This window comes from Gopherus flavomarginatus, chromosome 6 (assembly GCF_025201925.1).
Source record: "Gopherus flavomarginatus isolate rGopFla2 chromosome 6, rGopFla2.mat.asm, whole genome shotgun sequence".
Lineage (NCBI taxonomy): Eukaryota > Metazoa > Chordata > Testudines > Testudinidae > Gopherus > Gopherus flavomarginatus.
Window position 1 is genome coordinate 130526622 of NC_066622.1, and position 15208 is coordinate 130541829.

Sequence of the window (15208 nt, forward strand, 5' to 3'; positions counted from 1 at the left end):
TTAACCCTTTACAGGTAAAAGAGACATTAACCCTTAACTATCTGTTTATGACAATGATATATAACAAAATTGTGATCTGACGTAATATGTGAAGACAGCTCCAGAGAAAAAGAGGGAAAGAAAATCCTGTTGGAAGTAAATATTCGGAAAAAAATATAACAAAAAGCTCTCCTCCAGCCAAAGGCTCTATCCATGTTTTCCTAGGAAAATTGAAATGGGTGGACAGCAATGAAATTATTACTGGCCCTTGTGGAAAAGTATTTCCCTGGTAATGGACCTTTCATTAGGAAGGCAGAGGGAGAACAAATTAAAGGACAGAAGGAGCCAGACCAAGTAACTTGTCCTTTACAAATATCTTCGTATCTTTTAAATTTTCTCTTCAAATAGCTTTTCCAAACCCAGTATATATGGGACATGGGTTTAAAAAATAAACAAACAAACAAAAAACCCCAGCAGTGCACCAGCATGTACAGTTTATCAGTCAGATTTAGTGTATTTTTACATCTTGAAAGTACTTGCAGCTAACGGTAGCCCCAATCTGAATTAACTAGGGTTGCATCACCAGTGCCAAGCACCTTGTGTTGTCATTTACACCAGTGCAAAGTGAATGCAAATCATTCCCGTGCTGATTTAACAGCATTTCAACCTGATTTTGTACTGATCCAAATGACCACGGAGAAAACAATAGTGACTCTGGCCTTAGACATTTAGGGAAGTTTGGATACTCATAAATATTTATTTCAAAACTGGGGCCTTATTTCTATAATAGATTGAACCGAACCCCACATCCAAACACCCTTCCATTCTGAGCTTGGCTCTGCTTATAACCTTGAACTCCCTTTTGGCTGGCTATGTATTAAACTGACTTTTTATTTGGATTAAGGATGTCCTATGGGGAGAGGCGATAATGAAATAAGTAGCAGGTAAACTTCATGCCTCATTGGCGGAGACAGGTGGTGTAGAGCTAGGGAACTGCATGCAAAGTCTTTTTTGTTTATAGTATTTGCTGTTTACTCTTACATGACGAATGGTTTAGGTTAATAATTTATGGAATACTGAAAAGGTCAAATTCTTGCAGTGCTCTGTCATATAACACAGAAAATATTAGACATTTATGTGCTCGTAGCAAACCAGAGGGAAAGAGGACATGGAAATTAACACTGGGGAATGTCACCCACTTTTCTTACTATTTGAACATTACATCTTCTTCCTTGTCCCCCTCCCTCTTGTGAAAGTAGAATGAATTATATTGTAAAAATAAGAATGGATTAAAGAAATGTTGTATGTACCTTTAAGCAGAAATAAGAAATGTTGAAATACAGGTGCCAGGAAAAGAAACATTAGGCATAAACAATGGTGCTAATGGCGAAACATTAACAGAAGATCGGTAATAGTAAGGAAATAAGATATGCATGCCTAGCCCAGGTAAACTTATCAGATTCTGCTTCCTTTGTTATCTTCTTAAGTTCTCGCCCTTTTATCTGTATAAATAAGATAGTTTGTGTCTTGCATGGTGCTCACATTATCTGGGTGTTATTAGCAGAGCGCTGTGCTAATAAAACAGAGTGGTCTGACAAACTGTGAGTCCTGCGTCTAACTTTGAGACCATGCAGCTTCATACTGAATTCTCTCAATATCTTTATTGCTGAAAAAAGTAGGAAAATGCTCCAGCATATTAATCATTCTTTAATAGCTTTAAATGTTTTACTGATTAGGAATGATTAAATAGTCTCTTCTTGCTGTTGCGATATTAAAAACCTGCTTGGATTCCTAGTTAGTCATGCTGACTATTGGGGGGGGTTCAAAAGCGCAGCATGGTGGTTGATGTTCGTTATCTTCCACAGGAGATGCTCAGTTGCTTATGATCAAGGTATAGAATGTTATCCCAGCTTGTGGCTGGCACAAGCTGCTTGTGTCTCTGGGAGATATTTGCAAGGATAATATTGTGAAACATTAAAATTAAGCCCTGATCCTACAAACCCTTCCTCCTTCTGGTTACAGTCAGTCCCCAAGTCAAGTAATAGATTCAACAATCCATTCTTAATGGTCAGCCTCCAAAAATCTGTAATGATGTGTAACATTGACAGACCCTGGTCATCAGTAGGCAGGATTGAACCTGGGGCTTCGGGAGCTTGGTGCATGAGCTACCGCTCTACCGCTTGAGCTAAAAGCCAACTGACTGTTAGCAAAAGCTGTAGAGCAGACTCATTTTATCTTTTCTAAGTGATCTCGGTACCACTAGATGGGACAGAACACTACACACCAGGAGGGGTGTGGGTTATACAAATGCAATGGGAGGAGGCATAAATGGCCCACATCTGCAAATTCTTAAGCATGCAAGTAGTCCTCATTCCCACTGACCTTCATTAGGGGATAAAATTGTCACCTTGGCAATATGTATATAAATATATCTATGTCAGTGGGAGAGTGCTCCTTGCGCTTTTGATTGTTCAACAGTACAATGAAACAAGGCATTTCTCAGTGGAATACCTTGCATAAGTAAGGATTAATTAAGAGTTGCATGATTGGGCCATTTATGGCTGCATTTTCAAGTTGTTATGGAATTTTACAGCCTGGCCTTCTGGAATGGAATACTGAAGACAGTACTAGACTTTAAGGGCTGATTGCACCAGATTGGATGTTAAAACATTTATTTAGATTTGAATACAGCGATCAACTGGGGCATTTAAAAATTGGAAGGGTTTTACAGATCCTGTCAACTTCATGTATAAATAATGACAAAGCAAGTATGGAGGGCAGAAATTGTTACTGGTGTAATGAGGCATAGCACCCTATTTATCACTATTTTATTAGCATGTAACTTAATTTCATTGCACTGTAGAATGATCAGTCAGGAAGGAACTGTTCAGGTGGGGGTTAAAATGCATGGCTATGCAGAAGGCTAGCACCAGATCTGTTTATTTAAGCACTAGTTTGAGGCCTTCTGCACGGGGGTGAATGTCACCCTGACAATTTGGGGGCTCTGCCCTGATTCTTGACAATCTGCTCTGAGGTTGGCAGTCATGGTCATAAGCCACTCTAGACAGCATTTCCTTTTCTGTTCTTTTTTCTAGACAGCATGACGGGGAGCACTTGACAAGGCCAGAAGGGGTCAGAGGTGCAGTTTGCCCAGTAACTATGACACAAACTGCAGCTTCCCCCCATCTGATAGCTTAATACTTTTTGTCTAGTAAAGTGTGTGACTCGGACATTTGATCTGCACACAGTGTACCCCTGACAATGTCTTTCCATGCCAGGATGGGGTCCTCTCTTTTACCAGCTTTCCTTATTCACCTCCCCACTGTAATTATTACTCAATTTCTTTTTTCCACAAAAGGAACCATTATTAATATTTCCGCTCCACGCAGGGCTCATTTCTTGTTGCGGTCCATATTAAGTAGTTCATGATGACAACTCCTGGAGCAGGTGTCTGGCAGATGGTCATGGGAGAATGGCTAGCTTAAAGCTGAGTACTGTGCCATTGCCCCATTGAGTGCGGTGCTTTGTCCTCCTGTGTCTACCAGCGCCTGTAGGCACGAAATAAGAACTTGAGTCAGATACTGAATGTCTCCTTCAAAGGTTTCTAAGCATCCTCAACTCCCATTGAACTAATGGGAATGGGGGATCAGTGATTCTCCCAGGACTTAAATGAGCATGCTTTGGCCTTTGTGGAGCAAAGAGTGGGCATTTCCCTTAGAGCATCCCCCCACCTTGTGCTTGCGTGCACACACACACACTTTTAATGTGAACGTTAGAAATGGCCCCAACAATTCAAGCTGCAAAAATCTGGATGCAGATCTACCTTATGAACAACCCAGTGCTTTGAGGGGGTGTTCAGACCTGAGATTTGGGTTCAGTCCCTATTTAGACACTTCTGGCGTGGGCTGAGGGATGTGCTGGCTGCCGCTTCCCACAGCCCCCATTGGCCTGGAGTGGTGAACTGTGGCCAGTGGAAGCCGCGATTGACCGAATCTGCGGACGCAGCCGGTAAACAAACCAGCCCGGCCTGCCAGGGGACTTACCCTGGCGGCTCGTGGGCCAAAGGTTGTCAATCCCTGATTTATGTAAATGTGCCCATCATACCTGTTACATTGCTCCCTGGCCCTCTAATCCCACCACTCTATCAGCCTGCTGCTGTATCTCGTAGTGAACACTCTGGAAGAGGAATTCTCTTTGAAGTTATTCATTTGTACAGCAACTAGCAAAATGGGGCTCTGCTCCCTGACAGACATCTCTAGGCACTACTGCAAGATAAATAAGGATTCAGGCCCTTATCTAAGACAGACCTCCACAGTGATCATGCCCCCTTTCAAGTCCTATGGAGTAGAGACCAGCAGCCAGATCCTGTGTGCTTGGAATGAAGGAGAGCTAGCTCTAAGGCCATGTCTACACTTACAGTTTTGCAGCGCTGGTAGTTACAGCTGTGTTAGTACAGCTGTATAGGGCCAGCGCTGCAGAGTGGCCACACTTACAGCAACCAGCGCTGCAGTGTGGCCACATTTACAGCACTTGCAGCGCTGTTGGGAGTGGTGCATTGTGGGCAGCTATCCCACAGAGCACCTCGTCCCATTTCGGCGCTGTGGCTTGTGGGAAGGGGAAGGAAGTGTGAGTGTCTTTCCGCTTCCTGTTCCAACACCCCATGGTGCTTTGCTACACATTCCGAGCAGTTTGGCGGCATTGTGATTCTACAGCGCTTTTTCTGCAATTTTTGTTATAAATGGAGCCTGAGCAGCTGACGACCTTATTGATGAATGTTGCCAGCACATCGTGCATGGCAGTGGAGCTATTCCTTCAGCTGCAAAGTGAGAGTGACAGTGACAGTGACAGTGAGGAGTCAGACGATGATATTGAATCGCCTCACTGTGAAGACAGTACATTGCTTGTGGCAGTAACAGACGTGCTCAGCTCCGTGGACCGGCGTGTTTGGGCTCAGGAAACCGGCACTCAGTGGTGGGATCACATCGTCCTGCAAGCCTGGGATGACGAGCAGTGGCTGCAGAACTTTCGGATGAGAAAAGCCACTTTCATGGCACTGTGTGCTGAGCTCGCCCCTACTCTGCGGCGCAGGGACACGAGATTTAGAGCTGCCCTGCCAGTGGAGAAGCGGGTGGCTATTGCAATCTGGAAGCTGGCAACTCCAGACTGCTTCAGATCGGTGGAGAACCAGTTTGGAGTGGGAAAGTCTACCATTGGAATGGTGCTGATGCAAGTTTGCACAGCCATTAATCGCACCCTGCTAAGAAGAACCGTGACTCTTGGGAACATGCAGGACATTGTGGATGGCTTTGCAGAAATGGGGTTCCCTAACTGTGGAGGGGCAATAGATGGGATGCATATTCCTATTCTGTCACCACCCCACCTGGCATCAGAGTACGTTAATTGCAAGGGGTATTTCTCCGTGGTTCTGCAAGCGCTTGTGGATCACCGTGGGCGTTTCACTGACATTTACTCAGGATGGCCTGGAAAGGTGCACGATGCATGCATCTTTAGGAACAGTTCCCTGTTCAGGAGGCTGAGGGCCGGGACTTTTTTCCCAGACCGCAAGATCACAGTAGGGGACATCGAAATGCCCACTGTGATCCTTGGAGACCCCGCTTACCCCTTAATGCCCTGGCTCATGAAACCATATACAGGGAAGCTTGACAGGAGCAAGAACCGGTTCAACTACAGGCTGAGCCAGTGCAGAATGACTGTGGAGTGTGCTTTTGGCCGTTTGAAAACACGCTGGTGCTGTCTTTATGGGAAGCTAGATTTGGTGGAAAGCAGCATCACCGCTGTTATATCCGCGTGCTGTACCCTCCATAATATTTGTGAAGGGAAGGGTGAAAGATTCAGTGAGGAATGGACCTCCGAGGTTCGACGCCTAGAGGATGAGTTTGCTCAGCCAGAGAGCAGGGCTAATAGGGAGGCCCAGGAAAGGGCTTCAAGGATTACGGATGCTTTAAGGGAGCAATTTGATGCTGAGAGCCAACAGTAATGTTTGATGCATTTGATGTGCTTTGCTTTACCTTGGTGTATAATATTTACCACAAAAGAAAAAAAACCTTTATTCAACATACAGTACATAACAGGCAAGGGGGTTGGGGTGGTGGACTGTACATTCACAGGTTTGAATATGTCCTATTTTGATCACTATTCAATGTCTGCTGCACTTCAGGATTACTATGCTGCAGAATAATGGGGGTAGAGTGAACAGGGTAAGAATTATAGTTATCAGGGCTGGTAGGTGATCGTACAGGTGTTGGGGGCAGCTGGGGATAATAAGGAACTGGCTGCTGGAGAAAGTTGTTTTGTGGAAATACTGGGGAACAAGGAAGAGGGCTTTGGGAGGGCTGTGGGTTACCACAGTACATATTTGTCTGCATGGCTACAAGAGACTCGAAAGACTCAGTTTGGCGAGCCAGGAGGCTTATCATCTGCTTTGTGGTTTTTTTGGCAGACAATTCCTTTCTCCTGCTTTCTGTTTGCCTCCATTCATGTACACTCTCTCTCCATTCATACGTCTTCTCTCTCCATTCCTGTGTCTTCCTACTTTCTCTGTTGTAGTGGCTCATAACAGATTTGATCAATTCCTCTTTTGATTTTCTAGGATTCCGTCTCAAGTTCTGCAACCTACGTGAGGCCGGTGATCCGGCTGCAGTAGTCAAGGGCACTAGAAAAAAGAGAGATAGAACCATGTAATACACAGAGGCTACATTGTTTATTATCACACGTTGAAGGACTTTTTAGACTTTTGGTAGCATCCTTCTCACATACCTCACATAACACAGAGAGGGCAGGCAAGCTAAGTCATGGCGAGAAATGGGGTGAGTGGTTTTGCCCCTATTTCCCCTTGGGAGTGGGAATTGACCAATGGGTCACTAGGGTTCATCAGCAATGGGTACAGGAGGTAGCTGGTGTCCTGAAGAGGGGACAGTAGTGAACAGGAAGGTGTTGAGCTGCTTGGGGGGGGGGTGTTCTTTGGTCCACGTTCACGCCGTCCTGCTGGTGTGTGGGGGGGGGAAGCACCGTGGTGCTGGATGCCTGCTTGGAGGGGGGGTGGGGAACACAGGAGCACACCGAGGAGCTGGATGCCTGCTTGGAGGGGGCGTGGGGAACACAGGAGCACACCGCATGGCTGGCTACGTGCTGGGAGGGGGGGTGTTAACAACAGAGCACCATGGGCTGGGGAAATGCGAACCTGGCGCCCTGCACTCAAGTATCCCTAAAATCTCAACAGGGTTTCCTACTGCCAGACATATCACTGCTGCTTGTTACCTGGGAAGAGAGGGAGGGTCTTCTACAGGAATGTGGATACCGCCCTGGCCCCTATGCAGCTTGCCTGTGTGCAGCCATGGTCCCCCCACCCCTCGCTGCACAGTGGATCGGACGAGTTAGCCTGACTGGGACAGGGACCACGTTGGCTCTCCCGATCAACTTGCGAAAGCAAATTGCAAACGCTCTTGCTGAAACTTTTCAAGAGATTACCGAGGCAGATTACAGAGACGTGATAGAGCAAATCAATTGGCTATTCCACGTTTAGGCATGCATGCAGGCAGCCATAACCAAAACCCTCCTCTCCAAAAACATAAAAATCTGCTTACCCCAAGCACGATCTTCAGCTTCTTCCTCACCAGCAACTTCCTGCTGCTGCGACTGGCTAGCCGCCTCCTGGCTTGAGAAGAGCTCCTGGCTGCATGTGTACTGGGACTCCGGGGTGTCTCCCTCCACGCCAGTAGCCTCACTGTCGCCGTCCTCTACAACCTCCCCCACTTCTCCCTGCTCTGAACTCTCCATCGTGCTCCTCGGATTGGCAGTGGGGTCACACCCAAGTATGGCATCCAGCTCCTGGTAAAAACGGCAGGTCTTGGGGGCAGCTCCTGAGCGGCGATTTCCCTCACGAGCTTTGCAGTAAGCACTCCTCAGCTCTTTTATTTTGACCCTGCACTGCAACGTGTCCCGTTCATGGCCCCTCATCATCAAGGACTGCGATATCTGCCCATAGGTATCATAATTTCTCCTTCTGGAGCGCAGCTGTGCTTGCACAGCCTCCTCTCCCCAAACACTTATGAGGTCCTGCAGCTCTGCATTGGTCCATGCTGGGGCTCGTTTGGTGCGTGGAGGCATGGTCGCTGAGTGATTGATTGCTTAATTGCACTCCACACCTGGCTGAGCAAACAGGAAGGGGATTTTTAAAATTCCCGGGGCATTTAAAGGAGGGGTCAGGTGAGCCCAGGGCAGTGGAGTTTGCATGATTACCAAAGAGGCTTCTAAGGTATGCTGGGATACCTGCTTATGCCACGGAGGTCAATAAAAACGCTGGTGGGTGTCTACACTTGCTGACCAGCGCTGGATCACCAGCGCTGGATCCTCTACACCCGAGGCTCAACTGGGTGTACAGCCAGCGCTGCAAACAGGAAGTTGCAGCGCTGGCCGTGCTGTGCAAGTGTGTACACATCCTAAGTTGCAGCGCTGTAACCCCCTCACCAGTGCTGCAACTCTGTAGTGTAGACAAGGCCTAAGATATGTACTTCCTCCCCCTTTTGTGCACTGATTGCCTTTGCACCGTGGTGCAGGGCAGCCGTGAGCCCAGATTGTATTCTGAATTAAGTGAAGACAACTACCAGCTTTTCCTGCTCCGCTAAGCACAGCAATTCAGCCTGACCCCTGACTCTGAAGCCAATCAGGCAGCAAGCTCTGGAACACTGTGTTATTGATAAGAATGCACATTTCTATGGAAGATAGTTATTAGTATCTGCTGCCACAGGCTGTGCTTAACATACCAAGAGTCCGACGGGGGAGATAGCGGAGAAAATCTGATGCCTCTGCACAGTTACAACTTCACTGTGCTCACTACAGGGATTTACACTGGTGACAGGCAATGCTCAGAAGGCTTGGAATTTGGGACTACATAGAGGTGTCCTACATTTTGGCAGGATGGGAAAGTTATATGGAGGGCAGGCTTGTCCCCCATGTAAAGTAGATGTATGATATACACATTTCCCTATAACAGCTGAGTCCTGCTACTGTCCATACTCAGAATTTATTCCAGCAAAGTTTGCAGGGCTAATACGGGGCCATGCATAATTTTGCTGCCTGAGACAGCCACTATTTCGGCCATGTCTCCACTACAGCAGCACAGCAACAGCTATGCCACTGTAGTGTAGATGCTCCTGTACCTATTGGGTGTCTGGGAAGTGGGCGGGTGAAGCAGTGCTAAAGGCCCGCCCACTTCTAAAGGATCCTCCCCCAGCCTAAGGGGAGGAACCACAGGGCCACAGAACCCACTGATTGCGGGGGACAACTAATAAAAGAACAGGGACAGGAGTGAGGTCAAAGGGTCAGAAGGAGGGAACCTAATGGGGACACCGAGCAGAGAACCCCGGACAGCGCCCACTGCTCCTCGAAGGCGTCAAGGGAGCCAGTGGACGCCGCCCAGAGGAACTCCGCCCGGATGCGTGAACGGACCATGGATCGGAAACAAGCCCCACAGTCACCGGAGTCTCCATTGGCCAACCTCCCCTCCCTGGTAGCGTGGATGGCCTTCTTCGCCAGGGCGAGGAGGAGGTTGACCAGGAGGTCCCGGGACTTCGTGGGGCCACGGATAGGGAGTGCGTACAGGAGGAGGTTGACCAGGAGGTCCCGGGACTTCGTGGGGCCACGGATAGGGAGTGCATACAAAAGGAGGTGAGGGGAAAAGTGTAACCAGAAACGTAAGAGGATGGCTGTGAGGAGCCGGTGTAGGGGCTGCAACCTGGCGCATTCTAAGTAAACATGCGCCAGGTTCTCCCTCACGCCGCAGAAGGGGCAGGTGTCCGGGACAGGGGTAAACCGCGCCAAGTACACGCCCGTGCTCACGGCCCCATGGAGGAGCCGCCAACTGATATCCCCAGTGGGCCTTGGGACCAGGGTGGAGTAGAGGCTGGCCCACCGGGGCTCCTCACCCTCCAGAGGTGGCAGGAGGTCCTGCCACTTCGTATCAGGGTGGGACACGAGGGTGAGGAAGTGAAGGGTGTGGAGCACGAGCGTGTAGAGCTGTTTCCTCGGCGCGGTTTGGAAACGGACCGGCTGCAGGTCATGCAGCCGGCTTGCGGAGAAGGGACGGGGGGGCCGGTCGGGCCTACGGGGCAGAGGCCCGATGAAAAGGTCCGGAGGGCTTGGGGTGGGGGGTTAGATGCTCCTGTACCTATTGGGTATCTGGGAAGTGGGCGGGTGAAGCCCGCCCACTGCTAAAGGATCCTCCCCCAGCCTAAGGGGAGGAACCACAGGGCCACAGAACCCACTGAGTGCGGGGGACAACTAATAAAAGAACAGGGCAGGAGTGAGGTCAAAGGGTCAGAAGGAGAGAACCTAACGGGGACACCGAGCAGAGAACCCCGGACAGCGCCCACTGCTCCTCGAAGGCGTCAAGGGAGCCAGTGGACGCCGCCCAGAGGAACTCCGCCCGGATGCGTGATCGGACCATGGAGCGGAAGCAAGCCCCACAGTCACCGGAGTCTCCGTCGGCCAACCTCCCCTCCCTGGTCGCGTGGATGGCCTTTTTCGCCAGGGCGAGGAGGAGGTTGACCAGGAGGTCCCGGGACTTCGTGGGGCCACGGATAGGGAGTGCATACAAAAGGAGGTGAGGGGAAAAGTGTAACCAGAAACGTAAGAGGATGGCAATGAGGAGCCGGTGTAGGGGCTGCAACCTGGTGCACTCTAAGTAAACATGCGCCAGGGTCTCCCTCACGCCGCAGAAGGGGCAGGTGTCCGGGACAGGGGTAAACCGCGCCAAGTACACGCCCGTGCTCACGGCCCCATGGAGGAGCCGCCAACTGATATCCCCAGTGGGCCTTGGGACCAGGGTGGAGTAGAGGCTGGCCCACCGGGGCTCCTCACCCTCCAGAGGTGGCAAGAGGTCCCGCCACTTCGTATCAGGGCGGGACACGAGGGTGAGGAAGTGAAGGGTGTGGAGCACGAGCGTGTAGAGCTGTTTCCTTGGCGCGGTTTGGAAACGGACCGGCTGCAGGTCGTGCAGCCGGCTTGCGGAGAAGGGACGGGGGGGCCGGTCGGGCCTACGGGGCAGAGGCCCGATGAAAAGGTCCGGAGGGCTTGGGGTGGGGGGTTAGATGCTCCTGTAGCAGGGTAACCACCCTGCTCCTGCCCTGAAGGGCTTAAAACAGCCCTGGGGGAAGGTTGTGGCTGGGAGCTGCTAAGATGGGCAGATTGGGAAGTGGCTGCAGCTGGGCCACACCCCAATCAGGCCACAGCTGGCCTGTATAAAGAGGCTGGGAGCCAGGAGCTCAGTGGTCTCCCTTTGCCTGTAGAGGGAGAAAGGCCTGGCTGTAGGGAGCTAGGGACTGGGAATCTGAGTGGAGCAGGGCTGGGGAAAGGCTGGGGAGCTCCAGCCTGGAAAGCCCAAGGCTGTGGCCTGGCATTGGGCTAATAGGTACTAGGTGTTGCAGAGGGCAGCCCAAGGCAGCAGGTCCAAACCCAACCTTGCCAGTGATGAGTAGGCTGATACTGCAGTCTGCCCCAGGGTGTGGGGGCTAGACAATGACTGGCAGTAGCTGTATACTGAGGTGAGGTGAGCTATATACTGAGGTGAGGGGATAGTAGGTGGGGGTCCTTGGGGAGGAGAGACCCTAAGACTGAGGGGTTTCTGCCAGTGGGCAGTGCCCCAGATAACAGGGTGCTGGGTCTGGGAGGGACATGGGGGGCAGATGACAGGAGAATCACTGGCCTGCAGAGGGTGATCTGGAGCAGGAATGAGCTAATTCCTGGAAGACACCAGCAGGAGGTGCTGCAGGGGTGAGTCTGCACCTCTACAGCTTCCTACTTTGATTGGAAAAAACTGCATTCCATCAATAGCATTAATGCACTTCTCTGAGAGGCAGTAGTTAGGTTGAGGGATGATTTTGTTCGTGGACCCCCATGAATGCCAAGGGTTAGATCAACCTAACTACAGAGCTCAAGGCATGAAATTGTTCCCCTCCCTGAGGGTTGTAACTAGATTGACCTCATTTTAAGTGTAGCCCAAGCCTTATTGTCTGGTTTTCCTCTTGCTCTAGTGTGGAAATAACGTCATTTAGCTCTCTATCAAGCACAGTTCACTGCCCCTTCAGCACTGCTCAGTTGTGTTGGCCGGTGCATTGAGGTGGGGGGAGAAGGCAAAGCTTTGCCCATTCCCCTATCATGCCTGATCACTCCCTGCCAACCTGTGTGGTGGAAGGAGGGGAGTAGTGGCCCCTATGGAGGCTGCATGCCCACCTGCAATGTGGGTAGCCAATATATGGGAGTTAGAGACCCCTGATGCATCCATGCTCCTCTGTTCAAGTACATAGAGCAAGCCACTCTCTCACCCCAGGAGCAAAGACTTCAAGATTTGGCTTTTGCTAGTGGCTACTGCCTCTCTGCAATATAGTCCAAGGAATGGCTGCCTCCAGAAAGCCAGATAAAAACCAATAAGCCCACTGGAGAACAAAAAGCCTGCTGGATTGTCCCATGCTGTGCTGCTAATTTACCAATGAAGCAAGCAATGCCACAGAGTTCAACTGACAGGAGGATTCTGCTGGAGGCCGGCTGTGAGCGTAGGGCATGGAGTGGACTGAGAAACGACTCTCTGATGTCAGAATGCTGATGAGCACTGCCAGCCCAGCAGGGTTCATTCATTAGAGAGGGAAAAGCCACAGGAGCCCCCATGTCTCGGCACTGCTAGCATCAGGACGGCTGGCCACAGCAAGCTTTGTGTGATCATCCCTTCGGCGGGCACAGTAGGGGAAATGGATTCCTTTAATTTGATTTAATGTATTTTATTTGAGTGTGATGCTTCCTGGGAAGTGACTTCAGAATAGAGTGGATCTTCTGTACATCCCTCAGCATCTTTAACCATATCTCTTGCAAGCAAAAACGTGGGGCCTGATTCTGCCCGAACATGCACTGGTGTCATTCTGTTCTCTTCAGTGGTCAAGTGAGATGTGACTGAGAAGAATCTAGCCCTCCAAGAGTCTGAAAGCCTGAATACTGTACAATACAGTCTTGGTTTGCAGCTCGACAGAGTAAATCAACAGTGCTAAATCAGAGCAAGTCAGGCCGATCAGGGTTCATTAGATTTTAAACAATGTAATATGCATTTCTCTTACCTGAACACACGCATTAATAAGAAAGGAAGTGAGTTTGCAGTGATTGTTCTGGTAAGCTCAGTCGAATTGAAACTGTTCTTACTACTTTAGTGTGTATCAGGGAATAGTACCTAGGCAGGCAGGGTCTGATTCACATCTCACATATAAAATGCAAATGAAGTTCACTGCAGTGAATTGTGTTAACTCATTTAGAACTAGTGTAAGCGCAAGGCAAATCAGGCAATTTACAGCACGTACACACACTGTGCTACTCAGTGACAGGCACTTCAGGAAAACCTAGATAGCTCTGCCACCAATAAAATTTATAAAAAGCTAAGGCATCAAAAACAACATTGTCACCATGCTGTTTTTTTAAGGTATTTATGGCAGAAATAAATAAAGTGGCTGCACCCACGCTCCATTTGTGACCAGGAAAAAGGGTTTGTCACTTAGGATTAAAGTGAGTGTTTATACCATGGTGGTTCCACTCCTACGGTTGAACTGTGGCAATAAAGCTAAGAACATGGGTCAGCAAATTGTGAACATATTACTCTAGCAGTGGTGGTCAAAATATTAGAAATTTCCTGATAAAAATTACTGCCAGCTTCTGCATTGTGTGGATGTTCTCAATGGCTAGCCATTTAGAAAAACCATGGCTGTTCCATTTTCTTTAAGCATAAGCTATAAAGCCATGTTAAAACTGAACCCAAAGGTCTAGATTCACCAGTGTGGAGACAGTGCTTTGCTCCCCACTTCCAGCATAAACTATCCCTCATGCCAGCATAATCTACACCAAGGTAAGGAAGAAGCTCCTGGTGGCCTGGAGGTGAAGTAGAGGCATGCACGCCTCTATGCAGCCCAAGGACCGTGACTGCAGAAGAGAGGCATGCCTGGGACACCCCTGCTCAGTGCTGATCCTCCTGTTCATAACTGGCATAAATTACAACAGCCCAATACTTTAATTCAGCATAAGGGGACTGGCCCTACACAGAGGCAGCACCAGGACTGGAAAAAGTGCAAATGTGAGTTTTAGGGCACTTCTGTGAATACATGCACACATCATGCACATATCAGCTGCTCCCCCTGATTCTGGCCAAGATAAATTAACTCTAAATAAACATAAATTAACTCTAAATAAACATTTTGTCATCCACTCTGCTTTGTGTGAGGAAAAACTTAACCATCTCCCAGTGAGGTTAATGAAAGTGAATGCTTGATTGGAGTGCTGTTATTAATAGATGCAGGGGAAGGGGAAAGAGATAGTAGAAGACAGAGTAAAAATAATCCCTCACTAAATTATAACTCAGAACCCCATTAACTCCCTTTATAGAGAAATTATACCATCTCTGAGTGGGTTGCAGGGATAAAAATCAACTTGATCCTACACAAGTTTCTTTGCAAGTGATGTAAAGGAAGATGAAGTAAGGAAAAGGGAAGACATTCTGAGACTGAATGGCTGTATTGATTTTCAGGGTATTTTGAGGAAATGCTGAATGGCTTTATGATAACAGTCTTACATTTCTATAGTGCCTTTCATTATGATGAATCTTGAAGTCATTTACACATGTAAATACAAACTATGCACAGGCACCCTTCTGCTTACCAATCAAAGGCAGCATTTTAATAGCACACAGCTACTAGAAATAACAGGTCAGGACAGGAAGTGAAGGAGAATATTAGATGCAATGGAAACTGGAGATGGGGTTTGCTATAAGTAGTTAGAATGTAAGTGCCCACATTTGGAATTGGGCTGGCACATCCTGACTGTCAAGAAGTGGATCGCTAGCGACTTACAAGTGGTTAGGCCCACAATTTTACATCTCTGAAAGACAGTACCATGAACAGCACCTACCAACATCACACGGGCATATTGGCTCAGGCCTGATTCAGGGGGAAGACCACCACCTGTGGAATTATCACCACCACTTCCATCAGCAACTAGGTGTCCCTAGGAGGTCTACCCATGCAAGTATTGACTCAGACCAGCACCCAATTAGCCTCATGGGATTTCTATGGAATCTATTCTGCAGTGTGTTATACATCTTCCTCTTGGAGCCAATCCACAGAGCACGAGCCTACCTTACTCCTCTAACTTGAGGGGGAACACTGGATATTATGGGTTGAATTCC

At 48.8% G+C, this 15208-nt stretch overlaps 1 long non-coding RNA gene across 2 annotated transcripts; it reads left to right on the forward strand.

Moving 5' to 3' along the window:
* The first annotated feature begins 9326 nt into the window (after positions 1-9326).
* Positions 9327-11079, forward strand: LOC127053475 (uncharacterized). Of its 2 annotated transcripts, none has more exons than XR_007775042.1 (3): positions 9327-9546; positions 9607-10053; positions 10988-11079. It is a non-coding gene; the product is annotated as an uncharacterized LOC127053475 (long non-coding RNA). The 2 variants fall into 2 exon arrangements; XR_007775041.1 differs by having other exon boundaries at positions 9607-9942; positions 10877-11073.
* The last annotated feature ends 4129 nt before the right edge of the window (positions 11080-15208 follow it).